The following is a 12334-nucleotide window of genomic DNA, read 5'->3' as shown; positions in this document are numbered from 1 at the left end:
ACATGAGTTGTGTCTGTGAAAAGGCAACAAAGATCATGCATAGCATTGCTAGTCTAGCACAGAAGGAATATAGAATTTCGTTCCGACAGATGTAATGAGAATATACCTAAGTACAATACTTGCATCAATTGTAGGGTACGGTTCAAGTGTATGGGCATAGGTTAACAAATAAAAAAAAAGCAGAAAAATTAAATAGAGCTCAGAGAGGATTTCTTGTAAGAATGACGGGAGCATTTGGAACAACTGCAACACAGGCACTCACAGTTTTAACTGGAATAATGCCAATGCATTTAGAAACACAAAAAGAGCATGTAATTATTGGCTAAAAAAAGAAAAATATGAAAAAATAATACAAATAATAGGATTAGATATAAGAAATAAAAGAGAATTAAAAGAAATAATAAATAGAAAAAGACAAATAGAAATGAATGGGAAAATTCAACAAAATCTAGATGTTTATACAATTTTATACCAATATTAGAAAACATTCCAAATTATTTTAATCCAAAACAAGGATTAGTACACTTTTTAACAGGACATGGACCGTACCCAACATATTCGGAAAGATTTAACTTAAAAGATGATGCATATTGTGAATGTGGAGAACTAGATACACCAGAACATATAGTGTTACATTGTGAAAATACTATAGAAAATGAAGAACATAGAGAAATGAGAAGAAGATTAGAAAGAATTGAAATAAAAGATATATTACAAAATGAAGAATATTTTGGAATATTAAACAATCTAACAGAAATAATATCTAAAAAACAACAAGAAATCTATAATAATAGAAGAAGACAACAAATAATCCAACCCTGATGAAGTTGAGTAAGATAAAGTTAATATAAATAAAATAAAATATAAATTCAAAAATAGATATTTACAATAATTATATTAATAATAATTCAATATAAAATAAATAAATAAAAATAATAATTCAATAAATAATTCATTAAATAAAAAAAAAGACTACCAACTCTCTTCTGAAAATAGGTCTTTATAACTTAGAAGGGAGTTGATAGTACCAACAATATTTTAACAAATGTATATTGTTTATTTAAATTTGTTAAATGTATTTGTTAAATGTAATTAATAGACGTAATGGCAAATTAATTAATAAATTGTAAAAATAGATTAAGTAGTTTAGTAAAAAATGTAAAAATATAAAAAAATATCTGTAATCCCATCAGGAAAAAACGATCTGGATTAGTCACTAGAGGCCAGGTCATATGTATAAACAATAAATAAATAAAAAAAAATAAAATGTCACTGCATCTTTTGCGCGGTCGGCCTATACTTCGTCTACCAATTGGTGATTTTTTATCTCTTGCTATTTTGACCACACGATTCTCCCCCATTCTGCTTATGTGGTTATTCCATTATTTTTTTCTATTTATTGTCCATTCTTTTATACCTTGTACAGTACATTTTCTTCCAATGTCTTCACTCCTCTTTCGATCTCTCAGCATATTTCCAGTAATTCTCAGATTTTCAGATCTTCGTTCTGATGCATGTGTCATTATGGGTCTTACTTCATCGCATGGCTTCGCCATATAGTATTATTAAGGCATCCTGTCAATCTATTTGCTTTTTGTACTTGATTTCTCACTTCTTTGTCTAGGTCTCCGTAACTGGGTAATTCAATTCTAAGTTATTCTCCATTCATAGAAACAGGATTAAAAAATATTTATGATGTAGAATAGGTCAAATTATTGAAGATATGTACAAAATAGACACACTATTTTTTTATATTTAAATCACACTTGTATTACAATATTATTACTAAAACAACTTAATTATACTTAAACTTAAGGGGATGGGTACGTAGTTTCTGCTCCAATGCTATTCAAATGGGGTTTATGTTTTTTCGAATCCTGAGAAAACTAATAAGTATTTTTAAAAAATTTAAACACAGAATGAAATATTACGTTATTAGGAAGGGCAGAAAGTCCCTGAGAACTTCTATAATGTGTATTTTAATAAGTTACAGGGGTGAAAATCTAAGAGAAAATTTAGTGTGATTTTTAATTTCAAATATCTCATTCAAAATAAACTTTTTATTTATTCTAAGGGACTTTCGGCCCTCGGTAATTAGTCTTTCATTCTGGGGTTAAATTTTTCAAAAATATTTATTGGTTTTTTCAGCATTCGAAAAAAATGAACACAATGTCCGTGGTAATATTTTCCAAATCTATCTTTCTCATACAACGCACTCAGTCGAATAGAATATTATCAGCATATTGTCAGTCAGACAGTGACAATTTTAAATATTTGACATGACATCGGGAATATTTTCAGTAGTTGATTAAATACATTATTAAAAAATCACTTTATCACTTTTCCTCTTTTCTCGATTGATTATTAGTTTGTTGTACAGTAGATAAATTATTACAATCACTGAATATATAGTTAGTGAAAAAATTATCAGTAGTAATTGCACAAGAGCTCTAACATTATTGAATTTTTCCCGAGTGCCACTTTGACAGTTTTAATTTCACGAGCCGAAGGCGAGTGAAATTATGTCAAAGTGTCACGAGGGCAAAAATTCTATATTAATTTTAGAGATCTAGTGCAATTTGTTGCGATTATTTCATGAATAAAACTGTTCAAAACCAAAATTTTATTGTAGTTTATTTATGTAAGTACAAATTAGTACAATTAAACACACAGTTGTTATAAATATTTTACGGTTGAAAGTCATCACTTTTATAATTTTTAAAACATTAATTGTCGTTAATGTCACTGAATGTATTTTTTCATAGCAACGAAGGGCATCTGACGTAATATAATTGATGACGGGAAATTATCAAAAATTATCAGTCTAATTTAGATTTCTGTAGCTTTCTATTGGTCAGAATCTCCTATGAATGAAATAATCATATTAATTAACTAAATTAATAATTAAGGCAATTAATTATCCAAGAACATTCAAAAGCCATCTTTAAAATTAATGATGATATTGTCAAGTAAAGTTTACATATCCATATCAGCGAGAATTTTACTACACGTAATTTGCCGTGTAAAGACAGAAAAAGTAGGGATAGCCGTAAAATATTTGCGAATTATGTACCGATGGCCTTAATTAATTACACTCCTTAAGTAATTACACCAATTATGCATATGCGACACACAATCGTTTGAATTTACTTAACCCCATAAAAAATCTAGAGATGTAAGATCCGGATATCTTGCAGGTCACTCTATTGGTCCTCGTCTACGGATCCACTTCCCAGGAAAAACTCGCGAGCATCACGTTCATAATGAGCAGGTCCACCATCTTGTTGTAACCAGATACTATCATCTGATAAATTAGGATTGCTGGCGTTTGAAAACAGGTTGACCATGACTTGTATAAGTTTTGTTCGCAGATATTATGGATAACGTTCCCCTGTACCTAACATTTTCTTCAAAACAATAATTACCAATAATTGTGTCATTAATTATTCCCACCCAGACATTGATTTTCTTATGGTGTTGAGTATACCTTTTAGTCATCCAGTAAAAATTATCCTTACTCCAATATCTGCAATCTTGACGCACTGACCACTGACGATAATCTCAGAGAACGTATTAATGAATACAACTATGTACATTTTCTAGTCAAAAGAATGAGACTGGTATTGTATTTTTTGAATACTTATGAACTGTCTATAATACATCGTATTTCATTGCTTAAAATCAGGTCACCATGTCCTGATCTTCTTTTACATACAAAAAACAACAAGATGCTTCATCCAAATGATGCTTTTTATCTTGTTAAAATTTTTTATCATACTGTAATGGAGTTTCACTTCCTTTCTGATTTTTATATTAACTACTTTTTTATTCTTTTATACTATTTTGTAATTTTATCGATTTTTTAAGTAATTGACATTTTTTTCGATTATTATATTATTTGATAAACCTTTTTTTTTTCGAATAGTTTTTTTTAAGAACTACGTAATTTTTTTGCATTCCTTTTTCTGAAAGCTATTATTTTCGATATAATTTCTATAGACAAAATTATCAGTAATTATTTTTATTTTTCAAGATTGGCAAGTTATTTCTATAAGGTCCTGAAAACTGTTCGCCATGGATTCTGAAGCAACATGCCAAGGTTAGTTTTGGTCCAGTATTGATTTTATACTAACCAGGGGATTATTTGTACAACTTTGCATGCTAAACCTAAAAAAATTTAAAAATATGTATAGTGCAAGTAAGAATAGACTATCTTTATGGCTTTGATTTTTAAATGTCTTTGTAAATACCAGCCTTCTTCAAATTTAGTGCCCAGGTCTCGATGTGTCCCGAATGCTGCCAAATTCCTGTACAAATGAAAAACGTGCCGAGACTATTGACGCTTAGCCTTGGAGATGGAGGAGAATTACATAATTGAAAGTATTAATACCACAAGAGGGATTTCTCTCAGAGATAGAATAATAAATGGGAATACTTACATTAAGAGAAACCGGTCCAGAAGGTGGTGAGATGGACACCACCACGACGCTGCAAATGGATAGATGATTTCCACAGAATGGACCTAGGAGGAGTCGTGAAATGGGCAAAAACACATAAACTCAATACAAAAACACCACTAGGAAGACGTGAGAGGTGGTATGACAGCTTGACATCAACATCATAAGAGATGGAATGATAGAATAAAGAGGACAATATCCTACAAAAAGAAGATGATGAAGAAGAAGAAGCCTAGGTGGTTTGAAGTAACTAAGTTATTTACGCCAAAGCCATAAAAAGTCTTTTCTGCACTATATCTATATTATAAGTAGCGTAATTTTGTTTTTAGACTTTTCTTAAAAATGTTCGTTTAAGTTCAATGTCAATGTGGAACTAATCCATAATTTAGCATGCCAAAGGAATGTGCATCTATAATAATACAATAAAATTGTAGGTATCTCAAATTTTATTCCAGAATTTTTCTCTTTATCCTTTATCAAAGGTATATTTTATTAAAATCCCTAAAAAGGGCTACATCACAGAACATTTTCGAAATAACAATTTCATCATCAGTGCTTTTTACAGGTTAACGGACATGCTTGAGTCACCAAGATATGTAGGTGAAAACCCTTTAGACAGGCACGTAGCCAAGGGGGGGGGGGTCCATGGGTCCGGACCCTCCCTAAACTGCCTCGGCTTTGGTACGAAGGCAGCAAGTTTAACTCCAAGTTATTATTATTTTTGAAAAAGTGAACAAAATTACTATCATTTTTACTGGGATTATTTCTGTTTTATTCAGTGTACGGATCAATAACTTATATCCAATTTAAAAATCAGATTTACCAAAAACGAAAGTATTTTATCAGTATTTCAAATCCTTTTACCTGGATTTGCCTCTACAGAAAAAACAAAATTGCTAGAAAATTTGTCTGGCCATTACTCCCACGAAAATTCCCTTAAAGCAATAAATGCTGAATATACAATGTGGCAAAGCCAATTGGAATGAATTCACTATTTCGTAAACCGGCGATTTTAAGGAAAAATCCCGAAACAGATCTTACACACATTCTTCTTTTTGTGTCAATTAATTTAACTTAAAAAAATATTCTTGAACGTCCTGTATAAATAATTATGTTTATGTTTATATTACCGATAAAGAATTAAATAACCTTTCAAGTGAGCTAGCCCATCTATTCTCATTTAAAAAAATCATCGACTACGTCATCACGCCTAGATGGATGACGTCACTAGTATAATATATATGCCAAAAAGTAATAATTAAAAACTAAAAATCGACCTGTTTCGGAATTTTTCCTTAAAGTCACCGGTTTACGAAATAATCACTTTATTCCATTTGGCTTTTGCCACACTCATGTTATTAATGGTCTAACTGTAATACAATATCATCTTTGGAACAAAATACCGAAGTTCTCCGCGTAATAGAACATTGTAATAAAGATTTTTTTCCAAACATTTACAAATTCCTTACAATTTTGGGAACTATCCCTGTCACAACTGCTAGTGTAGAACGGGCGTTCTCAACAATGAAGCGAGTAAAAACTTCACCCAGAAACAAGATGAGAAACGAAAGACTCATTTTATTGGCTCATCATTTATTGGCTATAAATAAATATCAAATACCAAAAAATTATTGGACAGACAGCTGCATAGAAGACCAAGTGTACTTTTCTCTACAGATTCCTATATTTCGTTAGTCACTAACATCATCTGGGTCTGGGACGCTATATAAAATAATGATATTAAAGATACAAGGTGAAATTAGGTATTAAAAGCAATTTAGTAGGGTGAGATTGTCGTCATATAGATGTTATATCTTAGTAAATTAGTAAACACTTAGTAAAAGTAATTTGAAAAGTTTTAAAAATGTAAGTTTTACATGGTTAAAATGTTTTATTAAATTTAAAAACATTTTTTAATTAAATGAGTAAGTAACAAGAAATTGCAATTTTTAAAAACATTAAAATAGTTTTTTCAAATTTTGTATATCCCTCTCAGTGGTAGGAGCGCCTACCTTTAGATCTAAAGGTCCGAATGGTCGTGAGTTCCAATTTCACCTGGGCAGGAAATTTTTCGTTTATTATAAATTAATAAATGAAAATAGTTTCTGTCCTTGTGGGACAGGTACTCACCGGAGGGACCGCAGACGTTCGGATACAATTAGCGTCTCTTTAAAAAGACAATGACGTCGACTTTGCAAAGTAACAAGACACTTACTCAACACACACACTGCACATTACACTAGGTACCTAATTGGAAAAATCCACTGTACCATGCCAATGGCCATTAGTTGTCAAGGCATTAGCTAAATAAAAAAAATTGCATATGGATCTAAAATTTATTCTGAATATTTTTTTAATACGTTGCCGTCTAATCTAACAAAAAATTTGAGTTGTGTTTGGATCCTTTTCGCCTTTAGATAAAGGCAGGCAGGTTTTAAAATGCTTACAATATCGTATTAAATTTAGCGTGATGTTGAGAATATTCCTGGATTTTAAATCAGGAATCATAGGACTCTCCCTACGTGAGTTTATTTGTGCAGCGAATAGAAACTCACGACTTAGGAGTTGCTAGTTAATGTCCGTGATGTGAGGTTCTACCCTCTGGACAAAGTAACTCACGTAGAGAGAATCCTGTGATGTGATGCCTGATGTTAAATCCAAGAATATTTTAAACATCACGCTAAATTTAATACAATAATGTAAACATTTTAAAACTATATAATATCTAAAGGGATTTCACCAACATATTGTGGTGGCTCAAGCATGTCCTTTAACCAGTAAAGAGCACATAATATGATGGAATTGTTATTCCGAAAACGTCGTGTTATGTAGCTCTTTTTAGGAATTTTAATAAAATATCCGTTTTATAAAGGATTTTAGTAATTTTTTCGTGATTTATGATATACGATATACAGCCAACTACACGAATTGAATTTCCTTGTGGATTTTTGATCTATTTTACATCAATGATTTTACCATATCAGCGCATTTTTATTTATCGTGTTGTTTACAGTTTATTATAATTATAACCTATATATTGTTTAATATACACACATTGCCATCTCTATTCTTTAACTATTGGTAAACTACTATCAAACAATGATTGTCCGTTAAATTCAAGAAAAATCTGAGAGAAGAGAGAAGAGTAACAGGTGTTAGCACTCATTTACATGAAATCTAGAACATTACTAAACATACATACATAGTTATTTAATAAAAAATATATTTCTTCTTTTTTGGTCATCTGAATAGCAGACAGTGGTATCAACTACTAGAACACATCGTGATTGACGTAGATACATAAGTTTATCCTGATTATGTAATTAAAAATAATATAAATATTAAAGCTAGAAACAGAATTTCGCCTGAGCACTTCCTGAGTGTACACTAAAAAGAATTATAATGACATTCTACCTCCATTATATAAGCAATTTTTCTTGTTCATTGTCATTCCATCTCTTGCGTGGTCGGCGATACTTCTTCTACTATTTAGTGATTTGTTCTTTGCTATTTCAACGACTCTTGCGTTCGCCGTTCTCCTGATGTGATTGTTCCATTTTGTTTTTTTTTTATTTAGTTTCCACTCGTTTATACCATGTACATTACGTTTTATTCTGATCTAGCCACTTGTACAGTAAGGGAAAAAACTCTTACTGTATACTATAATATGTATCGAAAAAAAAGTATATAATTTCAAGTAGTTTAGGTTGTTACAAAATATATTGTTTCTACATATTCAAACAAAACGAAGGTTGATTGACGAAGTTTGTTTGTGTAACCTCGCAGAGACTCACGTATAGTTTACTTCCAAAGTCCGAGTTGGAAAAAGAGATAAATAGCCCACAAAGGGACTAAATTGAGCATTATAGTATTGTCTTTATTCATAGTAAGATTTAAGATTAAGATCCTTACTATGCTAGTGAGCCGTCCTGCGAGAAGGGTGTCCTGAAGGACTACCCCGCGAAACAACATCTTAGTAACCTTATGTTGATGGATGTTGTAAATCATAAATAAAGTTATAAGTTAGAGTCAGTGTTTCAACTTGACATACCAACCCTGCAACATATCATGGCAATCCACCAACTTAACACCACACCAACTTAACACACTTCTTATTCGATCTCTCAGCATACTTCCTATAATAACTCTTCTGAGTATTATCATTTCTGCTGATTCCAGCACTCTCTGTGTTTTGTCTACATAGCGTCGGGTCTTGTTTTTGTATCTTACATCATTATTGGTCTTACAGATTCTTAATTTCATCTCACAGTTAATGTGTCGGTCACGCTATAAAGTGTTATTAAAGCATCCTGCTAATATACAGGGTAGCGAAAAAGTATGGCAACACGGTAATTTCTCGGAAACCGCTAGAACGATTTTTATAGATTTTGGTGGGTAAGGGTCTTCTAACGCTGCCGATATTATAGTGGTGATTACATTGTTGTCAAATCTTTCGTTTTTCTGGAAATTAAATGAACTTTTTTATTTTAAATGGAACACCCTATATATTTGTTGCGTTTTGAAATCCTTAAGAAATACTGATTATTTTTCGTCTATATATTCCCTATACCTAAATGCCATAATATCGGAGTTATTGCTACATATATAAAAACAATTTAACAAATTATAAAAACCAATTTTTTCGGCCCGGCTAGACATTATTTAAAGTTTTTTTGGATCATTGGGAACAAAAAAGGTCTTATTCAATTTTCCTCTAAAGTTAATCATTTCCGAGTTATAAGCAATTTAAAACTGAAAAAAATCGAAAAATGACAATTTTCAAAGTTTAAAAACCCACATTTTTAAAATTACGAAGTACCTACCTAAATTCAAGCTCAAACCTTCTTCTATCAGCTCCCTATAAGAATTTTTGGCACGTTTTATTCTAAAACATTGTTTTTTTAATTGTTAATGAAGCGCAAATCACTTATCGGTAGCTGATACAATAAGGTTTGAACTTGAATTTAGGAACTTCGTAGTTTCAAAAATAATATTTTTTACTTGTGTTTTTGAACCTAGAAAATTATCATTTTTCGATTTTTTCAGTTTTAAATTGTTAATAACTCGAAAACGATTAACTTTAGAGGAAAATTACAAAAGACCTTTTTTGTTCCCAATGATCCAAAGAACCTAAAATAATGTCTACAAGGGCCGAAGAAATTGATTTTTATAATTTGTTAAATTTGTTTTTAATAAATGTAGCAATAACTCTGAAATTATGGCATTTAGGTATGCGGAATATAACATGAAAAATAGTCAGTATTTCTTAAGGACTTCAAAACGCAAAAAATATACGGGGTGTTTCATTTAAAATAAGAAAGATTTACAGAAAAACGGAAGATTTGACAACAATGTAATTACCACTATATAGGTACTATACAATAATATTGGCCTCATTAGAACACCGTTACCTACCAAAATCTATAAAAATCGTTCTAGCGGTTTCCGAGAAATTACCGTGTCGCCTTGCTTTTTCGCTACCCTGTATATTTGCTCTTTGTACTTGATCTCTTACTTCTTTTTCAACGACTCCATAGCTTAACAGTGTAATCCGTAGGTACTTTATTTTCATTAGTTGTTCAATGCTAACTATATTAACTTTCTGTTTACATCTTAGAGGTTCTTGACTGATTATATCTTCATTTTGGGCTATTAATAACATAATTTTCAACACCGTTATAATATGAGTATTTGGACACTAAATAATGCTCCCTAGTGCCAAAACCTTTTCTTTATCCCATGTTACTGTGCCGTCTAGTTTTTTGTTGACACGTTCAACGTTTATGTATCAATCGCAAGATTTTTAAAACATGTGTCATCAATCTGATCATTCTATATTCTGCATATTTCATTACTATCGTAGATTTCATTGAATAATTCTACTAGAATATCAATGAGGTTCTCTGTTATTATTGTTAAGACTTCCGTAGATATTTCATCCGGTCCCATAGCTTTATCATTTTTTGTATGTAAATATTACATTTTTTATTGCATATTTGTGTATTTTACTGATAGTCACAATTCCTTCGCTTTTTGTTTTTATTTTATTGCTTTATTTACGTTTTTGAATTGTTCTTCGTTTTTATTCTCGTACTTCCTCCTTTCTGATATTAATACATTTATTTCTCGTGTTATCCGTTATTTGCTTTCAGGGGATGTATCGCCCAAAAGTTTCTGTGGTATGATGTTTCCCAGAATCTTTTTTATCTCCATTTTTTCATTTCGTCAAGTTGTCCTTAGGGATGGACTCGAGCCGAGCCGAGCCGAGCTTTTGAAAAGCTTGTGCTCGGCTCGAAATTTCGAGCCGAGCTCCAGATAGAAGCTCGGCTTGAACTTCGAGCTTGCAGGTTGAGCTCGTGGCTCGTGCCGGCTCGGCTCGAATAGTTCGAGCCGAGCCGAGCCGAGCTCAAAAACATAATAATGAATGTAAAATATAACATTCGTAGTAATTTTTTTTTACTTATAATAGTCAAATATAAGAAATAATAAGAAATTCACTAAATGCTTTTCACATAATAGCTAATACATACTCTGTCATAGTAACGTTAGGAGACAAGAAGAGTGAGATATTTTTTTCTTAGATTAATGAACAAATAGGAGAAATTAAAAATGTTTATTTCACAGTTTGTCTTAATTTCTGTTTAAAAAACTATGATAATGTATGATTTTAGTGTTCGTCCTGAAATAATATCAGTCTTTTTAAAATAACCCGATTTAAAGGAAGCCAAGAAAATAGTTTTATCGCTGAGAAACTATATAGGTAGATATATTACGATAGTTTAATATAAATTTCAAATAAGATGGCATATTTGTATTAAGTATTATGACAAGATAGTGGATGAATTGTTTGATAACACCCGGATTTCGTATAGTGTAGTGATAATAAATAATACAAATAACAATAAAAAGTAAAGTCTAATACGACCAGACTAATCCATAAATAATCGGAGTAGGAAAAAGCAGCATATTTTATGAAAACATTTTTTTAAATATCAATATTCATATGTACATACAGTGTGGCCAAGCCAAATGGAATAAATTTATTATTTCGTGAATAAGTGCTTTTGGAAAAAAATTCCAAAACAGGTCGGTTTTTATTTTTAAATTACAATTTTTTGGCATATACTCGTATATGATAGTAGCTCATTTGAACGGTTATGAAATTCTCTATTCAGTAATATAAATATTAACATAATATACAGGGTGTCCAATTTTTTTTTAATTAAATTAATTGACACAAAAATGAGAATGTATATGTAATTTATTTAATTCAAAATACATTTTGCTACTGTCAGTAAACAGAAAGAATGTTCATTTGACAAATAAACATAGCTTTTCACTTAAATTCAATGTTCAAGATGCCACTCACCTGCCTCTTGGTAGTTTGAATATTTAATTTAAGCGAAAAGCTGTGTTTATTTGTCAAATAAACATTTTTTATGTTTTCTGACAGCAGTAAAATGTATTGTGAATTAAATAAATTACATACATTCTTCTTTTTGTGTTAATTAATTTAATTCGAATTTTTTTTTGGACACACTGTATACATAATTATGTTAATATTGATATTACTGAATAGAGAATTTAATAACCTTTCAAATGAGCTAGCACATGACCCCTATTCCCATTTAAAAAAATAATCGATTACGTCATCACGCCCAGATGGATGACGTCATTCGTATGATATATGTAGGTATTATATATGCCAACAAATCGTAATTTAAAAATAAAAATCGACCTGTTTTGAGATCTTTTTCCAAAATCGCTCATTCACGAAATAATGAATTTATTCCATTTGGCTTTGCCACACTGTATAATACTATTGGTAATATTGTAATGTAATACCTACCACCTAAAAGGCCTGCATAAATAAATAA

General features: G+C 30.7%; 1 protein-coding gene across 6 annotated transcripts in view; it reads left to right on the top strand.

Moving 5' to 3' along the window:
- LOC114326792 (protein phosphatase 1 regulatory subunit 3B) overlaps positions 1-12334 on the top strand; it is a 355647-nt gene that overhangs the window by 219463 nt on the left and 123850 nt on the right. For 3 of the 6 annotated variants that reach the window (XM_028275231.2, XM_050648669.1, XM_028275232.2), the window contains one exon: positions 4034-4099. The exons of the other annotated variants lie outside the window; for them this stretch is intronic. The gene's annotated coding sequence lies outside the window, so the exon portion shown is untranslated. The remainder of the gene's footprint in view (positions 1-4033; positions 4100-12334) is intronic. 6 annotated transcript variants of the gene reach the window in all.

Source organism: Diabrotica virgifera, chromosome 4, assembly GCF_917563875.1.
Source record: "Diabrotica virgifera virgifera chromosome 4, PGI_DIABVI_V3a".
NCBI lineage: Eukaryota > Metazoa > Arthropoda > Insecta > Coleoptera > Chrysomelidae > Diabrotica > Diabrotica virgifera.
This window is presented reverse-complemented; position numbering and strand designations above follow the sequence as displayed.